Source organism: Canis lupus, chromosome 25, assembly GCF_011100685.1.
Source record: "Canis lupus familiaris isolate Mischka breed German Shepherd chromosome 25, alternate assembly UU_Cfam_GSD_1.0, whole genome shotgun sequence".
Classification (NCBI taxonomy): Eukaryota; Metazoa; Chordata; class Mammalia; order Carnivora; family Canidae; genus Canis; species Canis lupus.
The window spans coordinates 47,857,889-47,877,712 of NC_049246.1; the positions used below are offsets into that span (position 1 = coordinate 47,857,889).

Here is a 19,824-nt window from a genome sequence, read left to right on the forward strand (position 1 = left end):
AAACACACTTTAAAAAAAAAAAAGAAATTATTTATTTGAGAGAGAGAGAGAGAATAAGAGAGAGCACGACAGAGAAGGAGAAGCAGACTCCCCGCTGAATAGGGAGCCCGATGCAGGACTCGATCCCAGGATCCCGAGTTTATGACCTGAGCTGAAGGCAGATGCTTAACCGACTGAGCCACCGGGCATCCCTGATAAAACATATCCTAAGTACTAACTCAGTTTTTTTAAGAGCATAATAAATACAACCTCATTTTAGAATAATTATAAAATGCAGATATGCAAGGAGAACAAAATGAAAGCTTTTCATTTGTAATTTTATCTTCTAGAGATAGCCCATGATACAGTCTTTCAAGAATTCTTTCTATGCACCTAGAGAGGATATAACACATCGTACTTATCTGAATGACTCTGCAAGGATTTGCACTGGATACCAGACTTCATTTCATGAATAAGCATTTGTCTTCAAAACAGCAGAAACTGTTTTTCTTGTAATTCCATATTTCAAGACATTCAGCTTAACAGTCTCAGCTCTTGTTTTAAAACCTGAATTATTCAGCTTTGTACCTAAGCCTTTTTTGCAGACTCTGTTAGTACTTTCCTGTGCATAAGCTGCTGTGTTGAGACTCCTGCGTGAACCTACTTTGGATGCACCTGGACACGGGTCCCCCCAGAACAATCACATCATTTCCCCAGCTCCCATCAGCAGGACCTGCATCGAGACAAGGCACGCCACGTGTCTTTCTTTCACCATTTCCAATCTAATAGGTGGGAAATACCATTTTTTAAGTTTAAATTTCTCTGTTGAATGACAGAAGTAAATATTTTCAGTTCTTAGTTCCTGTATTTTTTCATGAAAATGTATTATTTTATGAGTAAATTTTCTGTGCCCCCTTTTAAAAACTGAGCAGATTCCTATCACATGAAGGATTCTAATTACTCATTGTATATCCTGCAGTTATTCCAATATGTTGTTTTATTTTTAACATGTGAATACTTATCATTTTAGGTCTGAAAAAAATCCAATGAGCATCTTCTTTGTGCATTCTGATTTTGGAATTATGCTTAGAGAGGCCAAGCTCAACTCTAGGGTTTTGCTCGTTTGTTGTATCACTAACGTTTTCTTCTAGCTATTTAAGATTTTTTTCCATTATTTTATGGTTTCATTTAAAAAGAATCTTTCTGTGTGACTATCATAAATTCATAAAAATTTAAGAAAATAAAAATTAAAAAAAATAAAAAGAATCTTTCTATCTCCAGTCCTGCTGATATCTATTTGGCTCATCAGTGGAGATAAGGATCTAAACACTCATCACTATGTTGGATAATTCATCCTTTCTGCAATTCTTTGAAATGCCATCCAGGTAAGAGGAGAAATTAGCACTTTGTTACATGGCTATCTGATAACTATCTTCAGATATCGTGCTGTCCGTGATGTGGGGGAAGCGCTAGCCATTACAGGCGGCCAGAGAGCAGAGGCGGGAGGGGTGGGTGGAAGGAGAAGAGCGGCTCACTTGCCACTATGCAGCAAGGAATTGCTTGGGATCCCAGGGGTCACCTTGGCAAGAGTCACCCCCATTCCAGAACTGACCTAGGCAGCTCCCCTGGCCATGTGGGGATGACAGTGCTATCAACACGTTCTGATTTCCCTTCTAGTCCTGATTCTATGGATTTGGGGCAAACCCAGGCCTCAGAACACCCCCTTTCGATAACTTGGCATGGGATACAGAGAAACCCAGGGCTGATGATGGCTTCAATGAATCAGAATAAGTGGACCTTGGTGACAGGCTCCCCCAGGGGCAGGGACTTCACCACCCTGGTGGTCTGTGCATCCGGTTCGCCATGGGCGTGGCCGACCCAACTTGGGCCAGTGTGAGAATGTGGCACAGACCAATGGCAGGCATGCACTCTGTGTCGTGGTAAGGGACTGCGGTGTCTGGGAAACTATTTGCTCTGTTTATTTTGGGCTAGAAACATTGCATCTTATTTGTATGTAGTTGTTTAGCGACAGAGAAAGATTAGAAAGTCTAAATTTAACACATGCTAAATATATCATTATTCCAATGAAAACTATGACAGTTATTTTCCCACCTGGTAGAGAGTGTAGGAAGTCATGCCCCCAGGATCCCACAGCAAAAGAACAACACAGAGTTTCCTCTTTGGGGTTATTTCTGGGACCCCGGCATTTGCTACATTAACGCAATCTGGTCAAATTATCCCATCTATTTAAAGGGCATGGCACTTGATCCCAAAAGTTCAAAAGATGAGGCAAAATGTCCTTAGTTGGTGTTCTCAGCAAAAACCAAGTGGGTCTGGCCAATATTTCTCTGAGAAAGGAAAGCAGCCCCAGCCCAGGGCTGTCCTTATGTCCCCTTGTAAGGGCATGGCTCATGGGCCTCCGTCCGGAGGAGAGTGAGATCACAGGGTGCTCTCAGCCTTCCAATGGCCTGTGCCCTGTTGAGCCATGTCTGTGTCCAGAATGAAAGCAGGAGAACAACAGCCTGGAATGCTATGGTGAGTCTTGCTACTCAGCACAGCCTAATTCACGCAGTTCACATGGGCCGGGGGTCCATGGCCACATGTAAGGCAGGAAGGGGGTGTAGGAGACAGGGACCCACCCTAGGGGTCTGTCCTAACATTGTGTCCCTTGTTGCATTGTCATCCATCAAGATAAATATTCCTTATGATCCGTCTCCGGATGTGGCCCCAGAACATCCCAGTTAAGAACACGGGCTGGGGAGGGTGAGTCTGAATCCTGGCTCCAGCACTCACACCCCGGGTGTGCGGCTTGGGCAGGCAGCGTAGCCTCTCTGGGCCTCCACCTCCAATTCCCTCATCTGTGAAATGGGATACTAGCACGGGTCTCAGAGCTGGAGGGAGTAAGTGACTCATTTCTCTCACCACACTCCCATGCATGTGTGTGTGTGTGCACGTGCGTGTGTGCTTCTGTTAGTGTTTTTTCTCAGTTACATACCAGGTGCTGGACGAGGAGAGAAGGCCTTGACCCTGCTCTCGGGAACCTGACATGTGTTTGGTCCTTAACCAGAGCACTTCCATCTAGAAGGGATAAGATATGCTACCTGCCCAGGGAGGAGAAGCAGACTTGCCTTTATTTATCGCCTTCCAGACTTCCTGAGATAGATTCCCAGTGACTCCAGAAATCAGGTTTCAATTCGTATAACGAAAGAAAGAAAGAAAGAAAGAAAGAAAGAAAGAAAGAAAGAAAGAAAGAAAGAAAGAAAGAAGAAGGAAGGAAGGAAGGAAGGAAGGAAGGAAGGAAGGAAGGAAGATGGACACCGGGGCGGCGCAGCGGTTGAGCATCTGACTTCGGCTCTGGTTGTGATCCCGGGGTCCTGGGATCAAGTCCTACATTGGGGTCCCCCCAGGGAGCCTGCTTCTCCCTCTGCCTGTGTCTCTGCCTCTCTCTGGGTCTCTCAGGAATAAATAAATAAAATTTAAAATAAAAGAAGAGAGACAAAGAGAGATGAAGGAAAAGAAGAAGGAAGGGAGGGAGAAAGAAAGGAGAGAAAGGCGTGTGTCAGACACACAAGAGCCTGCCTCAGTGGCCTGTAGCCGGCTGCCCTGTTCAGCGTGTTGTTCCAGACAGTTTGTCCCGGCCTCAGCTCTGTTGTTGCAGACACGTTCCCATTTGGATCCAATTCCCCTTCCATCTCTGCCTCCTTATCCCATTTGGCGCTCTCTGAACTTGGGTGTGTGGGTCCACTCCTGACCCGCTCATGACCACATAAACCCAGTAAAATGTGAATTTCAGACCCTTACACTACGAAGTTACTGGAATTAGCCAAAATTCAATTTTAGCTGGCATGCTCCATTTTTATTTGCTCGATCTGGTAGCTCCTTTCTTGTGTTGGGCTAATTTGGAGAATACACTAGCCCTAGCCAAGCTCCAGGACAAAGCCCCTAGCTACTGAGTGCCGAGGGCTGGGTGTCCCCCCGCCTGGGCCCCACGGCCCCTTTGTTCCATTCCTCTGTCCAGAGAAAGGCCTGACCTGGCCCTGTGTAGGCCTGCCTCCCCCTACCTGGTGGAAGGGAGAACAGCTTCGTTTCTAATGAACGCTGACTGTTCCCCGGGGTGTTCAACTTCCAACTCAGCATAAAATCAGCCGTGGCTCTTGTCCAGGTAGCTGACACATTTTTTATTACAAATGTGTGAGGTTTCAGGCCAACAGATGAGCTTGAGGTGTCTGCACGGCCCACAATTCCCAATGTCCTCCTTAAGAGCTGAGGCTTTCCGGATTTTTCTTTTTCAAATATAGGCCAGGTTTTCATCTCACAGACAGCAGTTCTGCACAAGATGCAGGATATCCCTGCAGCGCTGTGCGAGGTAGGAATCCAGCCCACAGAAGAGGAAAACCAACCTGTGGAGCCGCTTGACCCCCAGAACCTGCGAAGTCCAACAAAAGTAGAGAGAATAGGCAAGAAAAAGCATTGGCTCGGGGAGAGGCCTTCTCTTTGGGACCACAAATTAGTCATAGAGCAATGAAGGGACTGGAGGCCGAGCAGACACTGCTGCTGCACGTCCACCCCCGGGGCCGAGGTGCCGGTTAGCAGGAGGGAGCCCAAGAGACGTCGTGAATAACACAAGTCACAAATGGGGGGTGGACGCATCAGCTCAGCGACACCTGTTCTGACGGGCTCAGAATTAGCCTGGCGAGAGGGCTTTATGGATGCACGTTTCACCGGCATAATTTCATAATTTATGTTTGGACTGGTGGAGGAAATGCAGATCTGAGGCCAGACAGGCAAGCAGGCAAGATGGGGGGAGGACTGGGTATATCAGAGTCACATTAATTTTCTTGATATCCGCAGAGGGTATGCTCACACACCCCACCACCATGGGACTAATAACAAGTGGATTTATTCCCCCTGGAGGCAAGAAAAGTAGATTTGAGGACGTTTGTGTTTGTTCGGAGGTGATGGCTTCGGATTGATGCTGTCTTAGCACGTGGTTCCCAAGGATTGTTTAAAAAACGGAGGAAGGGAGGAGGCAAGGTCCTATCGATTAAGATAAATGAGGTCTTCATCCTTCAGGTTAATATCTCAGTTTTTGTAGGAAAAACCAAAGCTAGAAAAAGCACTTTTGTGCTTAGAGGTAGACCTGCCTGTTGGGCCAGGGGGTGGTTGAGCTGGAGTAGTGGGGCAGGCCATGCTGCCTTCACCCTGAAGGGACTGTCCTACAGAATGTCACAGGCACAGGCCCTGCCTTCTAGGGCAGTAGAGTCTACCTCGGTACTGCCCCCGGGACTTCGGAGTGTTCTAAGGCGTGTGTAAATTCATCAAGAGCCCATCAAAAGGCCAAGACACCAATGGCGGTAGAGAGGGACGGAATTTTCCTGGTGCTCGTTGCACTGTGACCTACCACAGAAACCCAAGGCTTAAAGGAGGCAGGTCTCCAAGGGACATCACCTCCATCTCACCCAGCTCTGTGACCTCAGGCGGAGGTGCACCAAAGGGGGATTTCCACAGGGGGTTGGGGCAGCTGTCTGAGAGCATCAGCCTCCCCTTCCACTCCTTAATCAAGAGTCAGGAACAGTCCTTCTCTGAAATAGGAAACTAGATTCAGAAATAATTCTCAGTTCATCAGAGCCACACTGTTTTTGTCTCACACCTTCAGAGCCACATGGCCCTGGAGCCATTGGCGAGACAGTGCAGGCCGGTGGGTGATGCTGGATGCAATCCCAGCATTGTACTCAGCGCAGAGGGATCCCCATCTCAACCATCTGAAAGTGGGGCTATAACTCCTTCCTCTTGGGTTTGCTTCAGGCTTGAACAAGATCATCTGTGTCAAATGCTCAGCCCTGTACGCATTTGGCAAATGTACAACAGAACCCAAAGAGACAAAGCTCACTCTCTGTGGACGGGTGAGGTGGGCAGAAAGCCTGTGGACCATAGGCCTAATGCCTGCTGGGTAAGATGATTGCAGTTGGGAAAGAAGCAGAGGACAGGTGAGGGAGAAGCAGTCTTAGGACATGGGAGTGCCATCTTGGTAGCAACAGCACCCCTGAGGGCTGGTCTCCTTCCAAAGGCTGGGCCTCTACAATGGCTATCTCCTGGGCCTGGGATGCTCTTGACTCAGCTCTCTGCTGACAACCTTTGCTTTTCAGAGAACAACTCCAAGTCACCTGTGCAGGGACTCCCAAGGGTACCTTCAGTCAGCTGTCTACTGGGCCCCCTGCTCCCTGTCCCTGCTTGGCTGTGTCTAAAGCCATATCCAGGATTTAATTGATCAGGTCCGGTAAAATGACTGACATGGAGACAAGTGCCTTGAGAGAGAAGTGTTTTACTCACAGTTGCAAGACAAGGGGCCAAAGCGGGAAGTGACGGGGTTGCCCCAGAAGAACAGGGAGTGGGTGGAAAGCAGGCGACAGAACTTGGATGTGGTTTTTGTGGGAAGGAATGGGGCAGGGAGGGCAGACAAGCTGAGTGGTTTAGGGTTGGATCTTTTGAATAATTTCAGCAGGCTCCGGGCTATAGGGGTGATTTGGGGCAGCAGGAGGGTTGGCTTGGTGTGACAGTTGGACAAAGGAGGTGATGGCGGGTCTGGACTAAGGACTGGTTGATTTGCACAGGGAAGATGTGCTCCCAGGGGAGTCCTATATTGCCTCTAGGAATTAGCTAATCCTGAGAGAGGCATTCTGTTCCCGGGTCTACAAAGCCTCAAGATGTTAAAATTCCATTAAATAGAGAAGATACAAAGCATGTTGAATAGAGGGTGCAAGCATGGGCTCTGTGCCCTCTGTCTTTTGCTGAGGAGCACTAGTGGGAGGAGCATTACAGGGGGCAGAGGGAGAGAGCACAATAAGGGTATTCACTCACCCGTCCCCTCCCTGGCAGGCTGTCACCTGCCTGATGTCACGCTGCTTCATCCAGGGAGTCCTCCTCTGCAGGACTTTCCCCTTGTCATCTGTTCACCACCCCACCCTTCTTTCCCCTGAGCTACTGCATCATTCCTTGTGAACCTCTAAACCCTTCTCAAACCTGCGGGGGGACAAATATTTTTAAGAATCTCTTTCAGCTATCGTGATTGGAGTGTGCCCTCTGTTTCCTGTTGGGATGCTTGCTAATACCGGAACCGCACCCACAAGCAACCCTCTGGCCCTCATACTAGATTCTGGGATTGGGGTTGCTTATATATTCAATGACCACAGGAGTAGCCTCCCTGCTGGCAGCATGATTAATGCATGGCACGTGGAGGGCTCACGACGATCATATTATCATCATATTATCATCAGTGGTAGCCTGGGATGAAGTGCAGGTGGAAGGCGAGCATTAGTAGATCAAGTGGCTGTGGCACTTAGTCACTATGGCAACAATAATGATTATAAAGATTGTGGAGTGATCTGGCTTCGTCTTACCACCCAGGGAGCATGCGAGAAAAAAAAGAAATTAGCGCCATGAATATGCAATTAAGAACGTGTGTGCAGAGCCAGCCTTCCAGAATCCTCTTCTGCGGTCTCAGGGTGGACATGAGGGAGGTCCTAGTCTAGGCGCCAGTTCTATAGATGGGTTGCGAGGTGAAGTACCAATGAGAAGCTCAATCAACGGGGTATAGATAATGTAAGGGCGATGGGAAGGGGAGTCATGGGTGCGGAACATGGACATTTAGGCAGGTCTCTACGGTTTCCCTGAACCCTACTCGTCAATGTGAATAGTCCTTCTGTTTAAAAAAAAAAGCTGTTTAATCATAGCGGCCTGATTATCCTAGCTGGGGTGTGCCATCTGTTTCCTGTTGCCTCGTGGGACTCGGCCTGCCACACCTTTCCGAGGGCGCCCTCCTCCCCACATGGCTGAAGCCAAGTCCTTGCTTCTCCCAGCATCTCCCCAGCACCCCGCTCTGTTACTTGATTAGTTAGTGTGCTCAGGCTGCCATGGCAGGATACCACAGGCGGGGCAGCTTAAAACAACAAAAATTAATTTTTTCCCCGGTTCTGGAGGCTGGAAGACCAGGGTCACGGTGCCGACAGGGTCGGTTTCTGGGGAGGCCCCGTCCTGGCTTGCAGACCCTCCAAAGCCTTCCAAAGGCTCTTGACATATTGGTCCAGCGTTGCTGGGTGTGGGCAGCCACGGTTCTGATCGTGGAGTGACCCGGTGGAAGTAACTTGGGCAATCAGTATGGCAGCAACGTGAGGACGGACGGGGTAGGGGGGATTATATGGGGTGGTCGAGTCCCTCGGGAGGTGGCTAAGCTAATCCAAATGGGCAGAGTTGAGTATCTAGACTTACAGTTGCTGTAGGGCAGGTGAGAAAGGGGGTGCCCAGGAGAGACAGCAGGGAAGAAGAAGGAAGCTTCCCTGGAAGGAGCGAGAGAGGAGGGCGGCAATGAGCAAGAGCTACAGACAACTCAGCCAATGGGCCTGACTGCCTAAGAGGACGGCAGCGCGGCAGGTGGACACGGAGCCGTAGGGAAGGGTGTGCGGTAGGTGCCACCTGTGCCCGGCTCTGCCCTCCTGGGGGTCCCGCCCCCGATCCCAGCCTTGATGTAGAGCCGTGTGCAGACTTCGTTGGGCCTTGCGCTGACAGCAGCTCACCTTGAGAGCCAGCCGCTCATCTCCTACTTCTCACGGGGGAAACCTGGCTGGCATTCGTGCGTGGACACCTCTGAAGTTCAGGGGGGCTGGCATCTCGTGAGCCGACCCTCAGCCACAGGGAGGTGGGCACTGGTGGGTCGTGCGTCTCCATTTCATCCCGTGGTGGCCGATTCTAAGCTGCTCTCTGCACCGTGTCCCTTGGGGGTAGGCCAGGCCACTCCCACTCTGTACTCACGGGCCAGAGTACAGCAGGTCCACGGCGTTGGCTTTTCCTCCCTCCCCCTCTGCTCTTCCCAGAGCCAAGCTCCTCCGCCGGGTTGACTCCCCAACATACTCTACTGTTCACAAGCCTCCTCTGACGCTATAGTTTTGCAGGCAAAGGTGTAACACCAAGGCAGGTCCCTCCCGTGAGAGGTCACGCGGCTGGCCCGGGACATGGGCGCCTGTGCGGGGGCTGGGCAGGCGGTGGCCGCGCGCAGTGGGGAACGTGGGCGAGAGGCCACAGCCAGAACCGAGAGCCGCTCCGGCAACAGGTGCGTTTCCTAACCGAGAGCCTAAAGGGGGGCAGGGGACAGAATGCCAGGACACGAGGTCAGGGAGGTGACAATGACTCACCTCCACCTGCTTTTACTGCGCATCCACTGAGACCAGGTGGTGCCGGGAATAGCGGCGACCACGATGTGGCTTCTGACCTCCTGGCGCTTATGGGCTGGGGCAGGAGGCAGACAGGGGCGGGTGCCAGCCCTAGTGACGAGTGCCGTTAATCCAAGCCCACAAGGGACAGAAGGGAGTGTGGTGCCCACAGTCCCCAGAGACGAAAGTCTCCTAGCTGCTACCCCCTTGGACGTCACACGTCACCTTCCCCGTGTGTTTTGTGCGCTGCCTTCTGCTCCTTGCTTCCTTTCACTGGTGCTCGCCCACCTCGCCAGGCACACGAGAAGCCCCGAGTCCCCGGCCGGGCTTGGCCGTGTCGCGCTGCCCCGATTCTCCCTCTGCTCCCGCCACCTGGGCCTGTGGCCCGCACCAGCCGGAGGGTCTCCTGTATGGAAGCTTAGGCGACTTGGTCTATTTTATTGATAAACGGAGCGGACAAAGGGAAGAGGAAATGGGGGAAGGGATGCGCAGAGAGGAGGTGCTTGGAGATGGAGGGAGGAACACCAGGCCCAGAGGGCGGCAGGTGTACGGCCGGGGAGGGGACAGGACCCAGGGTCCAGCGGCGGTAACGTCAGGTGCTTCAGGTGGCCGAGGGGATGGAGGAAGGCCCAGGGATTCAGGAGACAGGAGATCACGCGGGCCCACGGAGAGGGAGATGGCAACAGAGTGAGGGCTCCATCTGGGGTTTCAGGGGGCTCACAGCATGCCAGGGGGGTCACCGCCCTCAGAGCCCGTTCCTGGACCTCCAGCTACGTGGACCTGCCCCTTGGACACCCGAGCATTTTGCAGGAGCTTCAGAGTCTGCACGGTCAAGATGACACAGACTCACCTCCTCTGGGAGCCACCCGTGGGCCCTCCTGCTCTGTAGAGCTATTGGTTCTTCCCTTATGCGGCACCCCCCACACTACCTGACCACCTACTTGCCAGGGACCTGTCTCCCCTACCCAGCCGTGAGCATCCCCAGGGCAAGAGCTTTGTTCCTGCCACTATGTGCTCCCACACCCAGCACTCCACCCCGTGCGCAGTCCAGATGCTCAAAAAAATGATGGCCTGGGTGGCTCAGCGGTTGAGCACCTGCCTTTGGCTCAGGTCAGGCCCCCTGGGGTCCTGGGATCGAGTCCCACATCGGGCTCCCTGCATGGAGCCTGCATCTCCCTCTGCCTGTGTCTCTGCCTCTCTCTCTCTCTCTGTGTCTCTCATAAATAAATAAATAAATAAATAAATAAATAAATAAATAAATAAATAAAATCTTAAAAAAAAACACCAAAATGATGGACACATGAATATAAGAACATGAGGCTTTGCAGTGAGTGGGCAAAGAGAGACAGGATGTTCACTGGAGGGGTGGGCTAGACCAGCCGGGGGGGTTGGCGAGCGTGACCCTGTGCAGAGTGGCAAGGACACGCGGTCGCGGAGAGGCAGTGGCGCAGCCGCCCGGGCCCGCCGCTCCCCAGCATCCGGCAATTGGCAGGTGGCCTCGATGACCTTCGGCTCTACCTGGAAGTCGGCTGCAGCTGGCGCTAAGTAGTAAGCGTGAATCATTTTTACCCTTCCAGCATTGCGGGTCAGCTCTGCTCAAAAATCCTCAGCCGTGAAATACAATGCATCTGCTAAATGTGTCCTAAACAAATCTAAATGAGGGGCGCTCGTGGGAGTGTGCGTGTGTCTGGGGCAGATGCGAATGGCCCGGAAATCAGAACAGGAAAGTTCGTCTCCGGGGAGGTCTCTGCGGTGACATCTCAAATGACCCTGGCGTCAGGGAAGATCCACTTAAGCCCAGCACCGCGGGCCTGCCAAGGGCGCTGGGAGGGGGTCGACGGGAGCCAAGGGCGCAGGACAACCAACCCGGGCACGGCCCAGGGAGGGAGCTGCAGCCAGAGAAGCCCAAGCCCCCTGACCTTTTTCCATTCTTTTCCATGGGAATCTGGGTTTGTTTGGGAATTTGCTTCCTCGTCTCTCTTAGCTCAGGCCTGCCTGCCAGGCAGATGCAGACGAGGCGCATCTCCACGATGCTCTGTTTGGAAGGGGCCTGGCAGTTCCAGCTGGCGGCGACCCCAGGATCTCGTGGCATCTGCTCCTGTCAAGTCCACTGCTGTGTTTGTCATGCGTGGGGCCCACAGTTGGGCCTCCCTGCCTGTCGACTACACCGTGAGGAGCAGAGTGCTGAGCGCTTACGCTCTGGGAGGCACTCTTTACTCACCTGTGTTATTTTATTTAATATTCATAATGCAGTGGCTGTGGTGTTGTCAACGTGACTTATTAGATGGGGAAACTGAGGTCGGATAGTTAAGTGACTTGCCCAAAGTCCCCCAGGCTGTACATGGCAGAGGCAGGGTCAAAGGCAAAGCCTCTGCTGTGGGAGCCTGGGTGGCTCAGTGGTTGAGCATCTGTCTTTGGCTCAGGGTATGACCCCAGAGTCCTGGGATTGAGTCCCACATCGGGCTCCCCGCATGGAGCCTGCTTCTCCCTCTGCCTGTGTCTCTGCCTCTCTCTCTGCATCTCACATGAATAAATAAAATCTCAAAAAAAAAAAAAAAGCCTCTGCTGTATCCAGGCAGGTGTCACTCTTCTTTCTTTCTTTATTATTTATTATTTATTTATTATTTAAGATAAATAATTTATAAGAATACTCCTATTCTTTCAAAAAGTAGCAGGTGGCTCCTCAGAGGGGCAGCGGCCTCTCATTCAGGCTTTCCCAGGACTTTGGGTATTTCTGATGTGGTCCAGAAGATTGGGGCAACATGCTTACGAGATAACACAATGACTTGATTCTATCCACGTCACTATTAAAGGTATTTTAAAATGTCAGAAGGATAATTTGAGATGTACAGGTCACGGGTTGACTGGGCAGCCAGTGGATTTGTTTTCTTTCAAGGAAGTGATGGGTTTAAGAACTCTTTAATAGTCAGCGATGATAGTTAAGCCCATGGTTGATGGATATGATCAAAGTATTTATTTCTAGACTGTGCTATTGAAAGGAAACACCATCTGTGTCAATGCAACCAGCTGCCTCACCTGTGGGTTCCTGAAAGGCGTGTGTGGACAGGCTCCCCACTCACTTCCTCAGCTTCACCCCTCCTCCTCCCTCCCTCCATCCCTGTGCTTTGTCGACGCAGAATTTTTTGGGGGGGAGGCGGGCAGGGGACCTCATTTGCCTCACGGCCTTCATTGGATACCACTGTGCTTCTCCGCCTGTCTTCTGTCTGCTTGGAATGGTCTCGCTCTGGGCCTCTCCAACTCCTATTCACCCTTCAAAACTCAACATGGGCATCTTTCCCAGGAAGATTCCCTGAAACCTGAGCTAACGGTGCACCTCGGTGCTCCTCGCGCCAGGCACACGGCCGTGTCCACCTGTGCCGTTCATGTGAGTTTCCAACTGCTGCTCTAACAAATTACTAGCAGGTCAGTGGTACAGCACAAGTTTGTGATTTTGCAGTTCTGGAAGCCAGAGATCCAAAATGAGTCTCCTGTGGGCTAAAACCAATGCAACCAGGATCGCATCCCTTTCTGGAGGCTCTAGGAGAGAATCGACACCCCTCGGCTTCCAAGCATGTCCTCAGACTCTGACCTTCCTGCCTCCCTCCTAGGAGGACTCCTGTGGGCATATTGGCTTCAGCTGCATAATCCAGGATAATCTCCTCAACCCCAGGCCCTTAAGTTCATCGCCTTTGCTCTCAGCCATGTAGGGTGACATAGTCACAGGTGGGGGGGACTGAGACACGGACATCTTTGGGAGGAGGCATTCTACGACGTCCTACGAATCTGGATCTCCTTGTCCCTGTGCAGAGCGCTTTCCAGAACGCAAGCTCCTTGGGGCAGAGTCCCTGTCCTGCTCATCTCACATTTCTGTCCTCTACCACTAGATCTGGCACCTTGAATCGTGGGGGCTTCCTAAACGTGAGTTCCCATGTCTCCCCACCCCCTGAATCACATCCTGCCATGCCTGCTGAAGTACGAACTCTTAACAGTTCATCCTGCCCCGGGATCATGTACTCTTGAACCAGGAGCTCCTGGAGACCAGACCCTTTCAGCTCAGAGGAAGAAGAATCTAAAGGGGGGGAGAGGAGGCTGTGAGACTGCAATTCTCAGGCACATTCCAGCCACCCACGAGCAGAGCCGTGCAGGGACTGGGCTAGCCTCCTCTCCTGAGAAGAACCGACCGACAATGCTATTTTCTAGTATTTATGCTGTTGCCCAGTTGCCTGATGGTCCATGCAATAGACAGACCAAACCATACCAGGATAAAGCAGAGCGTGGGGCTCTGAGGACAGATCCAGGGTGTCCATACAAACCTGCTCTTGCTGGAAGCGCCCTCCCCTAAACTGGTATCTGCTGTTGGATCCTTCATGGCTCTGGCCTCTTGGTACTACTCCAGCATGTGCCTTGTATCCTACCTGCCTCACTTTTCTGCCTCCGCATGTGCAGGGTGAGCGTGGCTGTATCGTCTCCTTGCACTCTGTTCCTCTCTGCTGTGCTCCCTTTGGTCCGCCTCTGGGCTTGGGCCAGCCAGCCTGAACCCCATCAAAGGCAGGCTTTAAAAACATGCTCCAAGAAAGCGAGAGTTTAGACATAGCTATGGACACTGCTTAAGGGAAGAGAGTGCAGATGCCTAGGAGACAGTCTGTGCTGGTGTCTGGGCAGCCCGATCTGCCAAGAACCTTTTCCCCAAGGCACAGCCAGCAGCTCAGGTGCATTCTCTCTCCTTGAGGGTCTACCCCAGTGATGTCTCCTACCTGGAGATGCAGAGCCCACTTCTCCAGCACAGGCCGTATGCAGAGCATGAGCACACCAAGTCTCCCAAGGGCCTCCTGCCAGGCTACCGGGGGCATTGGTGTGTGCCTCCCTCTTCCCTCTGGCCTTCTTCAGATACACTGGGCACTTCTACAGACCTCGAATTGCAACTTCTCTGAGCTGCTCTGTGCTGGACCAGCGGTCACCCCATCTGAGCCCGTTCAGCAGCACTAGAGTTAGACTTTAAAGGGCTCTAAAGGCAGATCCAACCCCAGTTGCAATTGGCTGCACTACTCTTCTTGTTGGCTCCGAACAAGCACTGCTCAGCCTCCCAATATGGGGTCTACATCAACGGTCAACACACTTTCCTTGTTAAGGACCAGAGAGCAAAGGTTTTTGGCCATCAGGTCTTGATAGCAACTACTCAACTTGGCCACTGCAATGCAAAAGCAGCCATAGGCAGTATATAAAACAGAGAGTGTGGACACATTACCAAAAAACATTATTTACCAAAACAGGCAACCTCCAGATTTGGCCTATGGTTTTCTGACCCCTGTTGTAATTTGTAAAATGAGGATCATGAAAGTATTTATTACACAGGAATGTTGAGAAAATGTGCAATGTCCATAGGGCTCTTAGCACAGGACCTGGCAGGCACTAAGTGCTGATGAATGCCTATGATTAGCTCTGTGCTTCTGGAAGAGTGGTGTGGGCTTCAGGGCTGGCGTCTGCATTATTCTTCTGTACATCTTGGGACTCTCCTCTGACTTCTCTGGGCTGCACGTCTCTGACATTCAATGGTTACATGGATTAGTGTTGATCTACACTGAAGTCAGACTCATTCACGTGAGCACATGATTCCTTAACACTCCCCATACATGACCCTGGTGCATGAAGAGGTTGGAGGAAGAGGGTAGGTCCTGTGATCTCTACGTCTGAGCATTTCTAGACTCTGCCCTCACGGTCCCGCATCTTCTCATCTCATTCCCTTTCTCCTCCTGTTGACCCGGGCTGCCTCCTGTCTGACCCACTTTACTCTCTGCTTCTGCAAATACCGGATGATCTTTCTACAGTGCAAAGCCTAATCATGATCTCCCCTCTGTCTCAGGTACTCAGTGGCTTCTGCGAACTTCCACAGTCTTGTTTAGCTCATAAGCCCTTTACTGGAGGCAAAATGCACTGGAAGGGTGTATACCAGGCCACCAACTGGCTGTCTGGGGGGGGAGGATGCAGGCGAAGACAAAGGAGGGGAGGTTACATTTCTTACTTCCTATGGATCTGTATTTCCTGAGTTTGTAAATCATGCTGTATTAGCTTCCAATGGCTCTGTACCAATTGTCCTGAAACTGAATTGCTTAACACACTTATTATCTTGCAGTTTCTGTGCATCAGGAATCCCAGAGCAACTGAGCAGGGATGTTGTTGCTTGAGTTTGTCATCAAGATGTTGGCTGGGGACGCAGTCATCTGAAGACTCAAACGGGGCTAGATGACTCACTTCCAAGCTTACTAACATGGCTAGTGCCTCAACTCCTTTGCACGCAGGTATTTCCACAGGTTGCTTATCTATCTTCATGACATGGCAGCTGGCTTCTCCCAGAGTGGATGACCTGAGAAAGCTGCACTGTCTTTTATGACCAAGCCTTGGAGGTCACACATTGTCACCTCTGTCATATTCTATTCCATAGAAGGACATGACAAAGCCCTGCCCATGTTGAAGGGACAGAGAGCTAAGCTCTACCTCTTAAAGGAAGGTGTGTCAAAGAATTCACAGATATACTTTAAAGCCACCACATATGCATGCATTAATTTTTCAACATGCATATCTATATATGACAGCTCATGGGCTGAGAAGCTAGACAGACCTGCTTTAGATCCCAAGTTCCCCCTTGTACTAATTATAGGACCTTAAACAAGACTATCATCTTTCTGAACTTCACATTTTATCTGTAAAAAGAGAATGAGGATACCCAATTCCTAGCAATGTCCAAGAGATTAAATGGAATGATGCGTGGGCTAGATGCTTACTAAAATGCGTCTCACTGTTATTGTGCAGGGCAGACGGGGTCCCCGCCAGGCTCTCCTCCCTCCCACTCCCGGGGCACCTTGGATTCCAGCCTCCCTGAATGGTTCATTGTCTTGCCTCCCCTGTGCGTCCCCAGACCTGGGCTCTACACACACAGTGCTTCTTCCGCCTGCAGGGCCTGCCACTTTTATAATCATTCTTACTGCTGTTAATCAAGATTGCTACTCTGTATACTCTTGCAGAAGACTTTAAACACCAAAAGAGCTTATATTTTCAATAGCGCAAGCACAGAAAACCAAAACAGATGAGAGGAAACATCCTGTTGTCAGTGCCCCGCAGAGATAGTTTTCAATGGAGAAATGTTGGCACCGGGCCCACGTGCCAGCTCCGGACGAGGGGCTTCCCAGCTCTGAGATGCTGAGCCGCCGCTGATGCTCCCTTAGTTCCTCATCTGGAAAGGGATTGTTTTGAGGATCAGATCTATGAACTCATGGCAAATCTGCAAAAGATGCTGTGTCTTGTTTTCTGTCTCTGAGGCCAAACAAGTATAAAGGTGCGTAAGGAAATCCTCCCGGTAAAACCTGCTGGCTCCTGAGCCACAGGGGAAAGAAAGAGAAAAGGGTACTGATGCTTATAAATGCAAGTCTACCGAGCTCCTTTTATAACAAAGAACAGAGGGGCTGGGAGGCAGCGATTCTGACACCAGCTCCGGTGTGGGGTTTTCCAATGCCACCAAGCAATTCTGTGACACCATCTGGGTGTCCTGCAATTCAGCACAGCTCTGACACTGTCTACCTGGAGACAGCATCAGATCCCTCAGCTAAGTGCTCAATCCCACAAGACTGCCCCTTCTAGCCTACTTCAGAAGCCAGTAGCTGAGCCCCTGTTGTCTCCTGTGCTTCAGACCAACTGGCTATAGGTCAGGGGTTCCCAGGACCCCTCCTCAGGTTCAATGAATTGGCTAGAACGGCTCACAGAACTCAGAGAAAATTTTAGTTAGTAGATCACTGGTTTATTATAGGAGGATGGACTCTGGAATAGCCAGACAGAGGGGATACATAGAACAAAGCATGGGGAAGGGATGTGGAGCGCCCATGCTCTCTGGGTGGACCACTTCCCCCACGCCTCCATGAGTTCACCAACCTGGAAGCTCTCTGAACCCTGTCCTTCCAGGTTTTGTGGAGATTTCATTACATAAGCATGACTGATTCTATAACTGGTCATTGGCTATTGAACTCAATCCCAAAGCCTCTCCCCTCCCATCCTTAGGTGATCTAGGTGCTTTCCAAAAGTCATCTCATTAACATGACAAAGACACCTTCATCACCCTATTCACTTGGGAAATTCCATGGATTTTAGGAGCTCTGAGCTCAGATTCAGGATGAAGACCAAATATATATATATATTACTTATCATGAATCACAATGTCACAGAGATTTATCTTTAAGGTGTCCAACAGAGAAACAAATATGAGAACCCTCACTTTCAACACACCCTATCTCACAGCCTTATAATTTCAATATGATTTAAACATTTCCATTAAGCCTTTCCAACCCAGACTAACAGTATAGGGTCAGGCATTAGGGACTTTTTAATTTGGATAATTTCTTTTATTTGGTTATAACAGGATTTCTATTATAGTTTCAACGCACGTTTCATTGTAAGGAATACATATTTTTGCGCACATACATATTTGTATGTATATACATACTTGGTAATTTTCTTACTAATTCCTGCTTTCTCACGGTTTCTAGTGGTGACCATCTACCAGTAGTTGTACCACAAGGGAGCATCTCTTTCAGAAAGCTTCCTCTAGGTGCCTCTGTCCTGGTAGAGCACCCCACCTGTTTATATAAATAAGCGGGGACTCACATGGCCACAGGGCCTGTGGATAAGCACAGAGGCTGGTGGGCTTCTGCCTCTGGAGGTTGCCCCCTTCCTCATGGGGAGGATGATGAAGGTCATCTGAGCATCAGCAACACTGCCATTACAATGTGGTGTGCCCTTGACTGTGACCGTAGGACCTATAAACCAAGGGATTTGTGTGCTCTGCATGGGATCTTAGCCGTGTGTCCTACCCAATTTATTCTTATTTCTTTAGAGATCGGTCAGAGCCAAGGGAAATCCAATCATTGCATCATTACACAGCTGCCATTACAGCCAAAGTCCTGCATGATGAACACTCTTCATCCCCAGGCCCATCAAACGGGACAGGCCTGAATGCCATTTGGAGCCTATGTGCGGAGGCCCTTTGTGGGTGGATGAAGATGTGGAGGCTGCTTCAGGAAGATTGGAGGGCTAGTGTTTTGCCAGCTGCCAGAATATTAGAACGACTTTCCCTTTTCATTAAAGTACCAACCCTTAAGATCCAGTGCTCTTCTCTGTGGCACCCCTCAACCAGGACCCTAATCGGGAGCACAGATCCCTCTAGGGATCTTAGTTAGGGGCAATGACTCAAGTACACACAGCCCTGAGAGGTAGAAGTGTGGCTGGATGATAAGTCCCTCCCTCGCTGGACCTGGGCAATCTGGCTGGGACCTTCTGAAAACATGGCAAGGGGGTGTATAGAGGAATAAATCCCCTTCCACACCCAAGTAAGCTTCAAGCCAAGGCAAGAGTGAGACAATCTGCATGTATTGGATACTCTCAGTTCTTGCTGCATAGCCTCATAGCCCACAAAAAGCCTCATAGCCCCTTACTCTGTATTAACCTTTAGTTTTGTTGAAAACACCTATCATAACTATCATAACTGGCTGGACAAAGCCAGGACAGCAGAAAATGTACTCTATTGTCAGCTCCAACCTAATGGCAATGTGAGAGCACATTTATGCTCAGTGAGAAAGAGTTCTGGGATCAATTAGAAATGTTTTTCATGAGCAAAGGAGGAGGTGGTGGTGACCAGTTTGCTCTGTTTCCCAACCCTAGTCTGAATTCTTGAGGCCAATGTATATCCCACAGTTATGAGCTACAGTATCTCTCTTCTGACCATCCTAAGATAATAATAGAGGCTGCATATTCTCTTGATGTATCCAGAATGTATTTGATGTTCTGTAGTGTGGCTCTGGAGAAACCCTCTGGCTGTGGGCATCTAGTCACACCACATCTCTGACTCCAAGAAAGTGTGTCAGCATGGTATGCACAGGTGGACGGATAAGCGGTACTCAGATTAGGTATTAAACCTGAGAAGCAAGTCCATATAAAACTCAGATTAGGTATTAAACCTGAGAAGCAAGTCCATATAAAACATATAAACGGATAAGTGGTACTCAGGTTAGGTATTAAACCTGAGAAACAAGTCCATATAAAAAGATAGCTCTTTCTAGGAGTCTTGAACATAAGGCCAAATTTCTGACCACTCAGTAAACAGAAATGAAGCTAGAATGTGAGTCCCAATGTAGGACACAGACAGGGAGCAGAGCAGGAACATGGCAGGAGTACTCAGTCCAAGAGTCTGTAAAAGAAGAGAGCAGAGTCCCAGGGGCTACACTCAGAGAAATGTCAATGTGAGTGGGTTTTGAAGACCTTTTTCAACTGTCACGTCAGCTGTCATGTCATAGATTCTTAGGGTTTGAAAGAAGCTCTCAGGTGACCGAGCTCCCTCCCTGTCCAATACATTCTTCCTCACCTCCAATCTCAGGAGCTGGTGTAGACTGACAGCCAGGACACAGCTGAGGGATGTTTAACTACCCTTTTCAGGCACAGCCAGTTATTCTCTATCCCTGCTCTTCTTCATTCAGCCTTCGGTCCGTTAGCCAGCCAGTTATCCCAACATCTGCAGGCTGCTTTGGAGGATGATGCCATCAGCGGTCCAGGGCCCCTCTCTGGGAGATCTCCGAGGTCTGGCGCCCCATCCATCCTCAGGTTG

At 50.3% G+C, this 19,824-nt stretch overlaps 1 long non-coding RNA gene across 1 annotated transcript in view; it reads left to right on the forward strand.

Moving 5' to 3' along the window:
* Positions 1–2,385: 2,385 nt before the first annotated feature.
* The window catches only part of LOC119865972, a 40,499-nt gene continuing 23,060 nt past the window's right edge, over positions 2,386–19,824 (forward strand). Inside the window, exon 1 of the long non-coding RNA XR_005378882.1 lies at positions 2,386–2,514. This is a non-coding gene — a long non-coding RNA (uncharacterized LOC119865972). The remainder of the gene's footprint in view (positions 2,515–19,824) is intronic.